The sequence below is a fragment of the Chenopodium quinoa genome, unplaced genomic scaffold, assembly GCF_001683475.1.
Source record: "Chenopodium quinoa cultivar QQ74 unplaced genomic scaffold, ASM168347v1, whole genome shotgun sequence".
Taxonomy (NCBI): domain Eukaryota; kingdom Viridiplantae; phylum Streptophyta; class Magnoliopsida; order Caryophyllales; family Amaranthaceae; genus Chenopodium; species Chenopodium quinoa.
Genome location: NW_018745650.1, coordinates 3,243,802 through 3,258,874, shown reverse-complemented (window position 1 = coordinate 3,258,874; position 15,073 = coordinate 3,243,802).

Sequence of the window (15,073 nt, the reverse complement as noted above, 5' to 3'; positions counted from 1 at the left end):
AAAACTATTTATAGTCTTCTACCAAAATGAGGAAAAAGGGCAAGGGAGAGGGCTCTCCGAACAGGCTCCGCGCCCTCTCCAAGCTGGGTAATAAGTTCATCAGATCCAGATTGCCGCACCCGCGGCTCGCCATCTCCGCTTTCTTTTGTTGGCATCATGGCCTCCCTGTCCGCGCCCGCGGCTATGCTTATCAGCGCGCCCTCTCCATTTTGGCATCTCCACTTCCTTGGCAAACTCCCTTAGCATCTCTACTCGAGCTAGTAATCCATGATTCGCCCACGAGTGCTAGGAGCTATCAAAACACACGAAAAGGAGGTAAAAACTAAAAGAAAGGACAAAAAGGGAAGGGAAAACATGAGGGGGAGCTAAAGTGACTAGAAACGAGATAAAAGGGGTGAAAAGAGGCATAAACAAGTGACAAATCCAGGGGAAATCTCTAATGAAAGAGGTTAAAATGGTGGCATAAATGCCACACATCAGAACCTTACTAAGAAAAGTGATGGCATAAAAGCCCAAAGCCCTGCCCAGAAGGCAGAGGACGGGCAAGAAAATACGGACAAGAAGGCCACAATCTTGCGCTGAAGGTGCTCTCAGCCTTGGAAGGAAATTGTTGCAACGGGGACGCTTGAAGCAACAATTTTCTAGAGCAAACCAAGGTTGAAAGTACTGATAAGAAAAGGTAGCCAGTAGAGCAACCAGGTGGGCAGTGATATCAGCCAGAAAGGGGAAGAACTCCACATAGAAAAAAGTGGAGTGCCTTCTTCTTCTGATAACTGGACCTAGCATGCATCAAACAAAAACACACAACAATAAAAAAAAGCGAAAATTATAAGGAAAGGAGCTGGAAATTAAAGCAAACACAACAAGTCAAAGGCAAATGTCTACGCCAGACAACCCCTGACACTAGGTAGAAAACCAAAGTGCGGATTCATAAACACAAAAATATTGTCTTAAGCAGCAATTAGCTAAGGCAAACACAAGTCTCAAAGACCTACATAACCACTTGCGGCCATACACCCCAATGGAAGAAGAAAGCAAAAGCTGATAACATTAGCTTACTACACGGGGAGAGGGGTACTCAGATGAGCCAGTGGAAGAAGAGGGAGATGGCCGCCAAAACCTTTATTGGTTAGCAGGAAGGGCCTCCACCTCAATGGCAGCAGCAAGGTCAGGAGACTCAGCAGGGACCTTGTTGAGAACAGCATGGTCTGGAATGCCACAGGAAGCAACACGAGGGTGATCAGTGAGGTACACATAGGCATCTTGGTTCCCTGCCTGATCAATCCTGCTCCAAAACTGCTCAAACCTCACTTGCTGCTCCTCACCTATGCCAAACACATGGTTAGCACTTCTGCGTGCAGCTTCCCAGCCCTCATCATGCCTATCTGTGAGCAAGTTCGCAAAGGTCTGAGAGGAGACAAACTCCACCAAGGCATCTCTGCGAGTTGCATCAAGCTTTATAGTACGGTCTCCCTCCAAACGAGATACGGTTGCTTCCAAATCCTGCACTTGGGCCTAAACCCTTTTCAGCTCATTTTCGCGCTCAGCCAGCTTCTGAGCAGTAGGGAGGTATTCAGCTAATTGGAGTTGGGCAGCACGCAGTGCGTCATTCTTCTCCCTTAACCCACGCTCCAGCTCTGCCTTCTCGTTCTGAACCCGCTCCAGATCAGCAACCTTTTCATTTAAGCTTGAACTCTAGGACTAGTACCCTTTATCAACAATGAGCAAGGCATAAGCCAGATCACCAACAGAGCGAGTGAGTTGGGCAACCACCAAAGAAGGAAACAAAAGCAATAAGAATTAAAAAAAAATAACGAAAAGAAAACGATACCTTTTGCAGGTAAAACAATACCTTTTGCAGGTCATGGCAAGCAACGACAGCAAGCACGCTGACATACTCATTTCCAAAATCAGCAGGGGGTCGGATGCCCTAGGTCAACCTATACCCCAGAGTACCTCCTTGAAGATTATCATCAAGGAAAATAGATTCGTCAGCCCTGACATTTAGGGCAGGGCAGAAAGGCTCATCAGCAACCCCACAAGGACACGGCACAGGCCTCAAAGCTGCGTCAATATGCACTTCAGAAAACTTTAAAGGGCCAGCTGCCCTGAAAATTCCGCCTGCGGATTTTGAAGAAATAGAGAAGGGATGAGTATAAGTCTCCCCAAAATATTAATTAACACAGTGGTTAAGTTCACTAGAAGCAGGAGCGGCCCCACCTTGAGAGTTCAGCGCGGTGACAGGCTCAGAAAGACCAAAAGCTGAAGCAAACAGCTCGTCCACAGTGGGAACTCTAGCCCTTTTGGGAGAAGGCTCACGTGGAGGAGAGATATGCTCCAAATCAATAATAGGGGTAGGGCCCTCTCTGCCAGAAGTGTTGGGCGAGTACCCACCGTGACGACGGCTGCGCAGACGATCACGGTAATACCTTATTTGAGAAATAGAGCTTTGAGTTACAACAGCTCCAGAAAATACAGAGGTAAAATTAGGGAGCTCAACAGTCAAGCCTGCAGTAGTAGAAATTTCGAGCAGAACATGCTCGGAAGAAGTAGAGGGGGAAAGAGGTCGACTCTCTAAAATAGGAAGCGAAGCCTCATTAATAGAGGGCAGAACATGCCCAATTGAAATAGAACCCTGCGCTTCAAGCCCAGAGGATGCATCAACTTGCATAGGCTCGGATACTCCACCAGCACCGGCAACGGTTGGAGCGTCAAAAGATGCAGCGTTAAGTAGAGAATTTGCGAACTCATTGTTGTTGTGGCCTGCCCGGTTTGAGGTTTTTGCAGCATCAGAGATTTTGCGGTTGTAGACCTCATCCTTACTCTCATCAACAATCTAGGCTATCCACCGACCGGAGACCGCAGCCGAAGAACTCGGCGCCATCAACGACCCAGACTTTTGGGGGGACTCAGCATTCCCCCTAACTTGATCACTACCACCTGTAGAAACTTCAGGCTCAGTCTCTGCCCGAACAGTGGGAGTAGAGCGAGCAGAGGCTCCAGCAGTAATAGGGCCATGTCTAAACTCAGTAGGGAGTGGGTGTGACTCACCCAAGCGAGCAACAGCATAAACCTCTAACACTTCAAGGGGGAAGGAAGGATATCCTGGACTCCTGAAAGGGGCTTCCAAGTATCATCCACACCCGGCAATGCCTTATCCAATTTGTTATAGCCTAAAAAGAAGGAAAAACAAGTCAGTCATAGTATCACAGAGAGCAAAGCAGAAGGTAGCAGAAATAACTGTGAGGCAAATAGAATCTTACCAGACTCATGGGTCGAGCATAAACGCGTGGCAGAAAGCTGAGCATTCCCTATAACATATAACCCATTGGGAAGCCATGTTTTGGGAGAATAGGACTCACCCTCAAAATGATCAAAGGCCTGTTCTTCTTTGGCGGCGTTGGCCGCCTGTAGAGTGATGCCTCCCATATTTGATCCAACACAACAAAAAGAGTGAGGGCACCCAAATCAGTTGGAACGTGCAGCTAAAAGAATTTTCCCTGCTAATCCCTAAAGCGGCCTAGGTTGGTGTAAGATTAAACTCTTTTGGGTTTAGGCGTAACATAGGACCAGCCAGAGTCAGCACCTGAAGCACTCCGTTTGAAGCTAAACAATTGATGAAACAGAGATAGAGATCTAGAAAGCATTTAAAACCCACCGTCCAAAGCAAGCATATCAGAGTATGCAGAGACGCGGGCAGAATCAAGGAAAGAGGAATGTTAAAAGCACGCATCAGCTTGTCTAAAGTTGGATCCAAGGGAAACCTAAGTCCCACATCCAGCTGGGAAGCAAAAATGGCAATATGAACTGCTGGAGGGTTGGCAAGGCTGGACCCAGCTTTGGGCAGCACTAGCTCATAACCTTCTCCCATCCCGTAGAAGGTGTTGCCGCACTCTGCCAACTTCAAGCGGGTAGCCAACATCCGCAAATCAGAATTCAGGGAGCAGAGAAGAGGGCCATCAGCTTTGTCATCCAAATAAAAGGTGGAATCACCTAGAGGGATCACCTCATCTACATACCAGGGCTGACAAGCGTTCAAGGCAACATCTCTAGGAGATTGGGGTTAAGAAACAGCCATTGAGATATCAACAATAGTGGAGTTGTGCTTTACATAATGGTCAAAACGGTGCACATCAGATATATCATCCAACCAAGCAAATTCACGCAAAGGAAGTACATCAGGAAAGGGGCTCCTACGGGCATCAGCAGGAGGATTAGCCAAACCTCAGCTTCCAGTTGTGCATGGCGAGCAGCACGTAACCGCAAACGCAACAAGTGAGGCAATGAAACCCCCCTGGTCATTAAAACTCTCTCTCAATAAAGGTCAAAAGTATCGCTGCGCACCCTACCACGAAGGTAAGGATGAAACACGCTAGGGTCAGAGCGCCCGCCGTTGGGCTCAGCAACACGAGCATAAGCGCCAGCGGTGGGCACACTTCCCGATGGAACATTACAGTTAGGAGGAAACACAACTTGTAGAGGAGAACAAGAAATGGGAGAAGAAAAAGGGACAGATGGCCTAGAAGGCTCACCTGAGCGAGTCGACTCGGAAGAGGAAGCAGACTCGGACTCGCCACCACCGCTGTAAGAGCGGGAGGAGTTATTCTAACTATCAAAAGCGTCCAACATGGCCAAAAAGATCGAAACGTGAAAAAAAAAAACACAAATTTCCAATAAGAAACAAAACAAGAAGAAAAGAAAAAGGAAGAAAGGGGCGACAGAAGAACAAATCAAAGAATGAACAGTACAAGTACAACGGGGACAAAAGTTACAACAAAAACAAGGCAAAAATCGATCTTTGAACAAAAAAGGAAGTATATAAGGGCTAGTTAAAAGACACAATACGGGGAAAAAGGGCAATCTTTGGGAAAAAAACATACCCAATTCAACAAAGGAAGTACAAAAATGGCGGAAGAAGGTTAAAAGACAATACCTTGTGGAGAACGAGCAACAAATATGGGGTAACCAAAGCGTAATTCGCGGCAAATTTGCGGCGAGTGGCAGCCAAACAAATTGCAGAACTACGAGCAAAGAAGATGGAGAAAAGAGGAGTTGGAAGTTGGAGCAAGAAGAATGTAACTGAGAAATGACGAGTGAAGGGAAAGAGAGAGAGGAAGAGAAATTTCAAAATTAAAGAGAGAATTGGATTAGTAGAAATGCAGAAGACGAAAAGAAAAAAAGGAAAATTGAATGTCGGGCATTAAATGACAGTTGCTAACTGGACAAAGGGAGATAACCACCCACTATGCATAGCCACGTTTAAAAAAAATAAAAAAAAAATAAAAACTTTGAAATAACTTCGGCGGCAGTAATCAAAGCTCCTCGCTCAGCCTCAGCTCGTCGCTTTGAAACAACTTTAGCGGGAGTAATCAAAGCTCCTCGCTGGGCCTCAGCTCGTTACTTTGAAATAACCTCAGAGGGAGTAATCAAAGCTCCTTACCTTGACAAGCTCAGCATGACGCACCTCACTAGTAGAACTCTCTAAGCCTCAAATCAGTTGATTGTAGATATGAGACTCAGGGGGCTAGTTGTATGAGGAAGATTTCGGTAAGCAAATCCTGCCAAGTAATGACCCAGCAAAAATCGAACACTTGGAAGAGCTGGCACGAATCCCTCATACCACCTCTTGGGGGGCTAGTTGTATGGGATAGCTTTGGTAGAGCTCTTCCCATGCTCCTAACCTCAAAGCAGAAGGACGTCTCTAGTTAGCAAGAACTGGCCTGAGTGAGAATAGATGGGTGAGAATAAAAATCATTAATCATGCTCAATAATTATAATTATTCCGGGTGTAGTTCCGGAGCCTAGCTAGTGACTGGACCTGGGTGCTGGCTGGGATTACCTGCACAATAAATGGTGGTTATGCCCTCGGGGATGGCTTCAAGGAACCCCCCTCCGATGCTTAAGTCAGTAAGGTTTTGGGTGAATAATAATGGATAAGTGATGAAAATGAATGTGTCTAACCTCTTTTCCATTGTACTTGGGTTGCTATTTATAGTTGTACTATTCTAGGTGCCGCAAGCTGAGGCCTATTGGGGTCAGCCATGAGGCTGAGCCCCTGAGAGATCGATCCTGACTTTGAGGTGGAGCCTGCTAGGGTCAGCCATGAAGCTGAGCCCCTAGGAGGTTTTCCCTAGCCTTAGACTGGTCTGGCACGAGTGCATACCTCTCAAGTGGTGTTGGGAGCATGGGTCAGCTTAGCGGGAGCTACCGTATACAACTAGCCCCTCAAGAGATAGTCTGAGGCACTCAGGCCAACTCTTGCTGACTGGAGACGTTCTTCTGCTCTGAGGTTAGGAGCATGGGAAGAGCTCTGCCGGAGCTATCCTATACAACTAGCCCCCCAAGAGGTGGTACGAGGGATTCGTGCCAGCTCTTCCAAGTGTCCGATTTTTGCTGGGTCATTACTTTGCTTACCGATTAATCAAGAATACAACTCAATAAACATCCACACATACTTCACTTTAGTTCTTGAATTGATTAGTGAGCACATACAATTTATTTTAATTAAGGTTCCTTGCCTAGTTTTATGCACAAAATTGCACTATTACTAACTTGGTGCATAAGATGCACTAATAAACTTTCTTGACTCAATATCTACTTATGTGAGTATGTACATAAGAAGTTGATTTATTCTCAATATTAACTTATTTACATACTCACATAAGTTGATACTGAGTCAAGAAAGTTTATTAGTGCATCTTATGTACCAAGGTAGTAATAGTGCAATTCTGTGCACAAAACTAGGCAAGGAACCTTAATTAAAATAAATTGTATGTGCTCACTAATTAATTCAAGAACTAAAGTGAAGTATGTGTGGATGTTTGTTGAGTTGTATTCTTGATTAATTGGTTGGAGTCATCGCATGTAAATTGATAAATCACAAAATGTAAGAGGATACGCACCAAAACTCTTGGAATGTATATACCTTGAGTATGAACATATGGGGAGAGTTATGGTGTTTTATATTTAACCATAGCTTCTACAGGGGTACGGAACGCTGTACTTTCTTTTATTATTATTATGCGCTGGATCAGAATTTCGTCACCAGGTGACACTAGTTGGTACTCACTTGTTTAGCTCCCAAGTGAGGGGTCCCTTATTATTAAGGGATAGGTAAGAAAGGAAAGTCGTTCGATGCGTTATCCAAAGCTATTCAATAATAATTAATATTGTTAGTTATGTGTCAAGGTAAGTTGACTTGTGATTGTATGGCGAGCATGTTTTAAATTTTATTGCTAGGATGATCATGTTAGTGTGCTAGTTTTATAGGTGCATATGTACTCAGCTTTTGCTGATTCGTACTTTTGTGTTTGTGTTTGGCTTCCTTTGGATTGGCCCTATTATGACTCATTTTATATGGTGAGTAGAGGGGTTGAAATAAAGTGAAAGTGACAGGTACTCGAAGCATGAAGAGCATGATGGGATGAGTGTAGAGAGTTACTTGTTATGCTTTCCTAAACTTTTATTTTTAGTTGATTGATTATTTATTTTGAACTAACGTTGTTGATGAATTGTTTTAACTTGGTTTTTGAAGGGCCATATTTATATTAGTTCCAACTTGTGAATGTTTTAATTTATTTTGGTTTTGATGTTGTGAACTCAAGTTAATTGTTTTTTAAAGTTTATTTTTTTGAAGTAAGACTTCCAATGTGTGTGACTTTGAAAAGCCTTAACCGTTATCATGGTGGCGGTAATATTTTGGTTATTTCCTAAAATGAGTTTATTTAAGGATAAAAAGGGAATTTAAAAAAAGGAGGAAATTTCCAGGGTATTACAATGAGGTACTGAAGTAACCTCGAAAGATCAACCTGACCCCGAACTCTCTAAGCCTGCACTATGTGAACCCACATTACAGTCATCCCTAGTAATGGTACATTGAGTAGGAGGCTCCCTATTCAAGTCAATACCATCCCATACACCATGGTCTACATCGTCATTCAAATCACTTTCAAAACTTTATAAAACATCTGAACTATCAGAGCTACAACAAACAACTGTGTCTCCCTCTATGACCTAGTTCTTACCACCTTTATCACAAACATTCAACTACCCAAAATAGAAACTTATCAAAACCAATTCTTCTCTTACTAATATGCATAATATATTATGCACCCTCACAAACTAACCCATATACTAGTATCGAACACTACAAGACTACAAGAACAACACTATATTATGCACTATCACAAACTAACTCAAACAACAACACTACTACAAGAATAACACTACAAGACCAACAGGAACAAAACTTCAATCCAAGCATAACATTGCTGATGAGTGCCATTTATGGCACTCATTTGATGAGTTTTTAGGTTGTTTTTACCTTCTTTTTATAGTTTTCTTTCTTAATAAATGCTTGGTTTTGTTCATTTGTTCATTATTTCCCTTATTCTTGCTTATTTTGTGTTTTCGTCCACTTTTGTGGATGTTCTCGTGTTTTTCCCTTTTATTTGTTCTTTTCCTTTGTTTGTAGGTTTAACGCGAAGCTTGAGACCCTTCACGATGATTTTCCGGGTTGGACGAGGCTCAAAGTGCAAGGTGGAAGCTCATGCATAGCTGACAAGGCAAGGAATGGCTAGCTCCAAGACTTTGTGTTTGCACTCTCATGCTGTGCTTGCATAAAATCGTGGTGTTAAACCCACCGTAAACCTCATTTCGAGACTGCCATACATAGTGTTGATCATGAGGAGTGCACCATGCGCATCAAGCACGCACCGAAGAGAAGTCCTGCTCTAGGTGCGCGGGCGCGCTGGAAAAGCTTTGCTGCTCCACGGCAAAGACCGCCGCGCCACAGCTTGATCCGCCGTGCCACGACAATCTTCGTCGCGCCATGGCAAGCTTGAGTTGCGCGGGCGTGCTACTCCAAGACTCTGTTTATATACCCTGATTGTCGCGGGCACGTAAGCTCATGAGAGGGCGCGCCCGGCTGGGTCTATTTTGGGATTTTTGCCTTATTTTGTAGTTAGTTATACTATAAATAGCTTTTCTTCTCAATTCTTAAAAAACACAATTAAGCAATTCATTAAGTAATTAATTCTTAGCTTAGTTGAGAGTTTCTCTCTCTAGATTAGGGTTAGTTTTAGGAGTATTTTTAGAGAGAGAAAGTGAGCGATTTTAATGGTGATTTGAGAGATTGAAGATGCAAGGGTGACAATTGTATTGAAGATCTTCTCAATTATCAATGAGCATTTCTTACTCTATCTCATCTTATTATTTTCTTTAATTTCATGTTTGTTTGATTTAGTTTTGTTGCTTTGATTCTTGATTAGTGTAGTTGTTCTTCATATTGATTGATCTTTGAATTCATTACTTGTTTGTTTTGATTAGATGATAAATTGTAGTGAGTAGTTGCTTGCTAGGGTTTGGGTAAAACTTGTATGATTGGTTGATTGTGATTAATTTGGGAATTATGTTGATTGATTGTTGAGATTAAATTGATTGATGGAATGGTGCATGTGTTTTGGATTGATAGGAGTAGCTAACCTAGATTTCCATGCTAGATTGCATTGTGATTCCTAATGACATGACCACTTGATTTAGGGATTGCTTTGTTGATTGAATTGAATTGTGATATCCTAATTTGTTATTCATAGAGGAAACCTAGCTTAACGATTAGGCGATAGCCCTTCGATTCCATTGATAGCTTTTACCATTAGTCCTCAGTTCCTCACAACCATTGATTAGCTTAACCTTCCCAAGTTGTTGCTATTGTCATGATTACTTGTTGATCCCCATTCCCTAGTATTTCATTTCTTAGGCGCACATTGAAGGCACTTGAACATAACCGTTCCTAGTGGTTCGACCCTTGACTTACCTCTATACTTGTATTTAGGTTTGTTTAGTGATTATAAATTTTGTTTGGCTCTAGGGAGGATTAGTCAACGATCTAGTTCACCCCACGACAATTGCACGAAAATTGGCATAACTTCATTGATGAAAAATAACATACATAGATGGCATTTGATATAACAAACCCAACTCATTGAAGTCTTATAAATAAGGACCCCAATTGACTATTAAACTACATAATTAACCAATTTCCTCAACAAATTTACCAATTTCTGAACCTGACGAATATGGTACATAATTAACCACACACAAATAAATACTAACCTCAACGATTTGACTTTGTCTGGTTTTGTTCGCCTAATTACCAAATTCCATGCTGGCTACAGCACCTCCAGCTACAAATCTAGTCCACAATTTCTTTAATTTTCCGAATAACTGGTTTAGATCGTTCAATTTTTGGGCTTGTTGAAGGGATTAGATTGTTGAAAATTAGGGTTTTTCTCTTTGACCCCAAACTTTTGAGGCTTTTTTCTTTGACACCTTCAATTTTCAATTTTGTGGCTTTTTGTTGGAGCGTCTTCAGCAAAGGGTGTGGCTTCCATTAGCTTTTGGTCGAAATTTTGGAAGTGAAAAACTTTGGGGGGTTTTCCGCGCCATGATTTTTGTGGCGGAATCTTCAATAATGGTAGTGAAATTTGAGGAGGAAAGGTGCAAAGTCCTTATTAGAGCTGTCAAAAGGTGACCCGGCCCAAAAATTTTACCCGAACTCGATCATGACCTGACCTGTTTGAACCCGAGAAATTGGTGACCAAAACTCGATATGACCCGACCTGAAACCAACCCGAGACTTGAGTTAACCTTATGATTCGTGACCCGAACCCGAACATGACCCGACTTGAGATGACCCGATACTCGAACATACCCCGTTAATTATTGATCTGAACCGAACCCGACCCAAACCCGAGATTGACCCAAACCCGTTTTAACCCGTTGAAACCCGAAATCAACTTGACCTGTTACTAACCCGACCCGAATTCAACCCGACCTATTTTTAACCCGATCGGAACCTGATGTAACCAACTCGAATAGTAATGCAATTAACTCAAATTGACCCGAACCGAGCTAACTCGACCTAAACACTTAAATTGACAAATCTACCTTTAACATTTGCTTACACATTAATTCCTTAAATCAACTTTCCCACGCCACACACATATCTTAATCCTTATACTCTTATCTAATATAGTTAGTAATCTAGTTTAGCACAGTAATGCTTTAAAATGTTTCCCTCAATGAAGCTAGTTAATTGAGAAGGATTATAATCCGAATATGAACTTATCTGAAATTATTTCTTTAACAATAAATGAAGAAATTAATAATGATTAAACGTGAACATCAATACATGAATGATTAACAAACCGACCCGAAAAATGTACTCGAACTCGATATGACTCGACCTGAAATCAACCCGAGACTCGAATTAACCCAATATTTGAGACTCGAACGTGACCCGGCCTAGAAATGACCCGACCTGATTATAACTCGCAAATTACTAACTTGAACCGAACCCGACTCGAACTCGAGAATGACCCTAACTCGTTTTAACCTGTTAAAACCCTAATTAAACCCGACCTATTATTCACCCAACCCGAATGTAACCCGACTCGTTATTGACCCGACTTAAACTCGACCCAAACCCAATAAGATGTATGACCCGACGTGACCTGACTCGAGTATGCTCCAACCCAAACCCGACCCGCATAGGTTACGACATTAACCCGAATTGACCCCACCCGAGCTGACCCGACCTACAATAACCCGACCTATTTACTCGAATTGACAACTCTAGTCCTTACTGACAACAGGTACCCCCTCTCCTTTTTTTTTATTTATTTATTTTTTTTATTCTGTTTTATGTTTTTATTCTGCTTTTCTAATTTTTTTTTTTTAAAGTTAGTTGAGTCATTAAGGCAGATAAATGCTCGTAGGAAAGAGAAATGTTGGTGGGGTATATGGTAAAAAGTAGGAGAAAGAATGGTGGAGATTATTTTTTTTTTTTTGGGAAATTATTATTGGTACACCTCAAGTTTGGGCTTTTATCAATGATACACCTGCTTTAGTTTTAATTATCAGCGATACATTTATACTTTCAACTAATTAACTACAATAAACATTCCGTTAATTAAATGTTAGTAATAGGTTAATGACTGCTATGTTGACCAGTTTTAACTCCCTCCTTTATTTACCCTCCTATGTTTAAAGTAACTCACCCACCTCTATCATTATATAAACGAATCACCCTCATTTGCTTTGATTTATGCAACATCTTCTTCTTCATTTGGCTTTTTTTTTTTTTTTTTTTTTTTAAATTTTATTTCTTCTCTATTTTTCTATTATATACTATACTATGATTAACATTGATGTCGGTAAAGATACCAAATTTAGGCAAGGTTTTGGTAGTTAGATAAATTATTATATAACTAAATTTTGAATTTGTTTTCCTATAGTTCTATGTTTTGGAGTGAGATGTTGGAATGGCATAACTTATTTGGAGTACAGATATAGATTATAGCTTTGGTTTGGGTGGCGAATATCCAAAGTTTGTGGGTGGACCGTGAATATCTACTGAACTATCTCGACCTCTCGGGTCATGGGAGAGGATGAATAGATGGGAATTTATTACGGGTGCAGTGGTGCACTTACATGCTATGGGTTATTGCTATCTTATTTCAGACTCTTGGAACCTCTGTCTAAGATAGAATGGGATTTTGAATGTAGCTATATGCTTGACTTGTCATACTGAATGTCTAATGTCACTACACATGGGTCTCACTAGAGCTGTCTTTCATATGTGTGGTAGAGATCAAGGTGAAACCCTTCGACTCAATTATCTACCCACACATTTACACACAAAAAATATAGAGGCCATACTATTTTATTTCATAGTTTGATGTGGAAGAGATATATTGATCGCTTGTATTGATATATCTGATGGTAAGCAAAATAGAGTGAATAAAAAAGACACAAATGAAGAAGAAGCTGCATAAATCAGAGCAAATGAGGGGCTTCGTTTATATAATGTCAGAGGCGGATGAATTACTTTAAGTATAGGAGGGAAATTAAGGAGGGAAAAAAAAGAAGGGAGTTAAAATTGGTCAAAATTGCAAGTCATTAACCTATTACTAACGTTTAATTAACAGAAAGCTTACTGTAGTTGATTAGTTGAAAGTACATGTGTACTGCTGATAATTAAAACTTAAACAGGTGTATCATTGATAAAAGCCCAAACCTGAGGTGTACCAATAATAATTTTTTTTTTATTTTTTTTTTACCATTGGTAGGGAATAATTATGTTTATAACCAACAAAATGCCCTTGAAAAGAAAGAGTGAGAGAGTGGTTAGAGGAAGATTGGGCAACCAAAATATTGCCCCTAGCGAGAATGCTTTAATGGAAATTTATTTCAAATTGGGGTCGCTACTAGGGATGTCAGTGGGGCGGGTCTAGTAGGAGACCCGCCCCATCCCCACCCCGATGGGGCAGGGATGGGTCTAGCTTTGGCGGGTCGCGGGGCGGGGATGGGTCTAAAATCCATACCCGCCATGGGTGATGGGGCGGGGGTGGATTTAAAGTAATACCCGCCCCATCCCCGCCCCGCCCCGCCTGACCCACCCCATACCCGCCCCGCCCCGCCCCGCCTGACCAACCCCACACCTGACCCATACCCGCATTATACCCGACCCGTCCCATATAATGCAATAACATATTTCGTTAAATATTATACAGCAAAAAAAAATGTTACTGACTTGATTAAGGAAGTCTCTAGACACTAGACTTCTAGAAGAAAAAAAAAAAAAAAACCATATTCATTTTCATTCTCAACCCTAGCCGACACTATCACTCATTCACTCTCCTCTCCTCTCCTCTCCTCTCAAGCTCTATCAATCAGACAATCACCACCTCTGAATCTCGCCGCTGAGTTGTGCGCTGATCAACACTCCGATCTACATAATCCCTACCTCTTCCTATATAATCGGTACTATCTCAATCTCTCTTACTCGTTTTTTTTATTTATTTTAATTTCCCAATTATTTTTTCCCCAATTATTGATGAAAAAGAATTTGACAAATCAACTAAGAAATTGATTAGCCATAATTCTGTCCTAGATTCTAACTAATCTATTTCTGAATGTTTAATTTGACTCTAATTCGTCTGATACTTTGAATTGTTTGGTGTTATGATTTATGAGTTACTACAAATTTTAGTTTATAGGATATACATGTTGCTAATTTGCTACTCCGAGTATAATGTAATTACTTGTACTTTTGAGTTGCATGATATTGATATTAGTTTAGAAAATGTTTTGATAATTTCATTTAATTTGAAGTTCTGGACAGAGGGCATACTTTTATTTTTATTACCCTTGTTCTGGTCTCTTTAATTGTGGGTGGTTATAAATCTTATTTAATTAATAATATTATTATTATTTTTTTTAATTAAGTCACATTGAATTTTCAGATTGTAGAGAATACAAGGATGATGAATATGCTAAATTGGTGGGAGAATTAGTGGAAGAATTTGAAACATGAGATATCGATTCCAGTACAAGTGAAGTTTGCACTACACAGAATAATTGAAGGCTTAGAGTTATTATTATGTATTTTTAATATTTGGACTTTAGACAATTTAGAGTTACATTTATTTGTTTAGAGTGTATTATATTAGTTACTGTGTTTTTTTTTTAATTATGTTAAGTATGTACTGCTAATTTTTTTTATTTTTTATTTGAGCTGTTAACTGTAGGCCTGTAGACTGTAGTACATATTTTTTTATTTTTTTTATAATGGTTTAAATATGTTATTTGTGGTGGATTTAAGGTGGGGAGTTGGCGGGTACGGGGCGGGGATTACGTGGGGTTGAGACGGGGATGGATATCCACGTGGTGATGGGGCGGGGGTGGTTTTGGAGTTGGACCCGCCGGGGCGGGGATGGGGATAATTTTCAGACCCGCCGTGGGGATGGGGACGGGGATGGGGATGGAAATGTGAGGCGGGGATGGGGATGGGAATGCAAAAACCCGCCCCGCCCCGCCCCGTTGACATCCCTAGTCGCTACGTCCTACTAAAAATCCATCATCGAACGACTCTATAAAAACCGGCCCTATTACTCCGTGCTTAATAAACGGACCGATCCATTCATAAGTGGGGCGGGTCAGGGCTTTTAACGGGCTCTAAACCCATTGCATTCAATTGCTCTAATTATTTCAATAAGGAAAAAGAAACCGA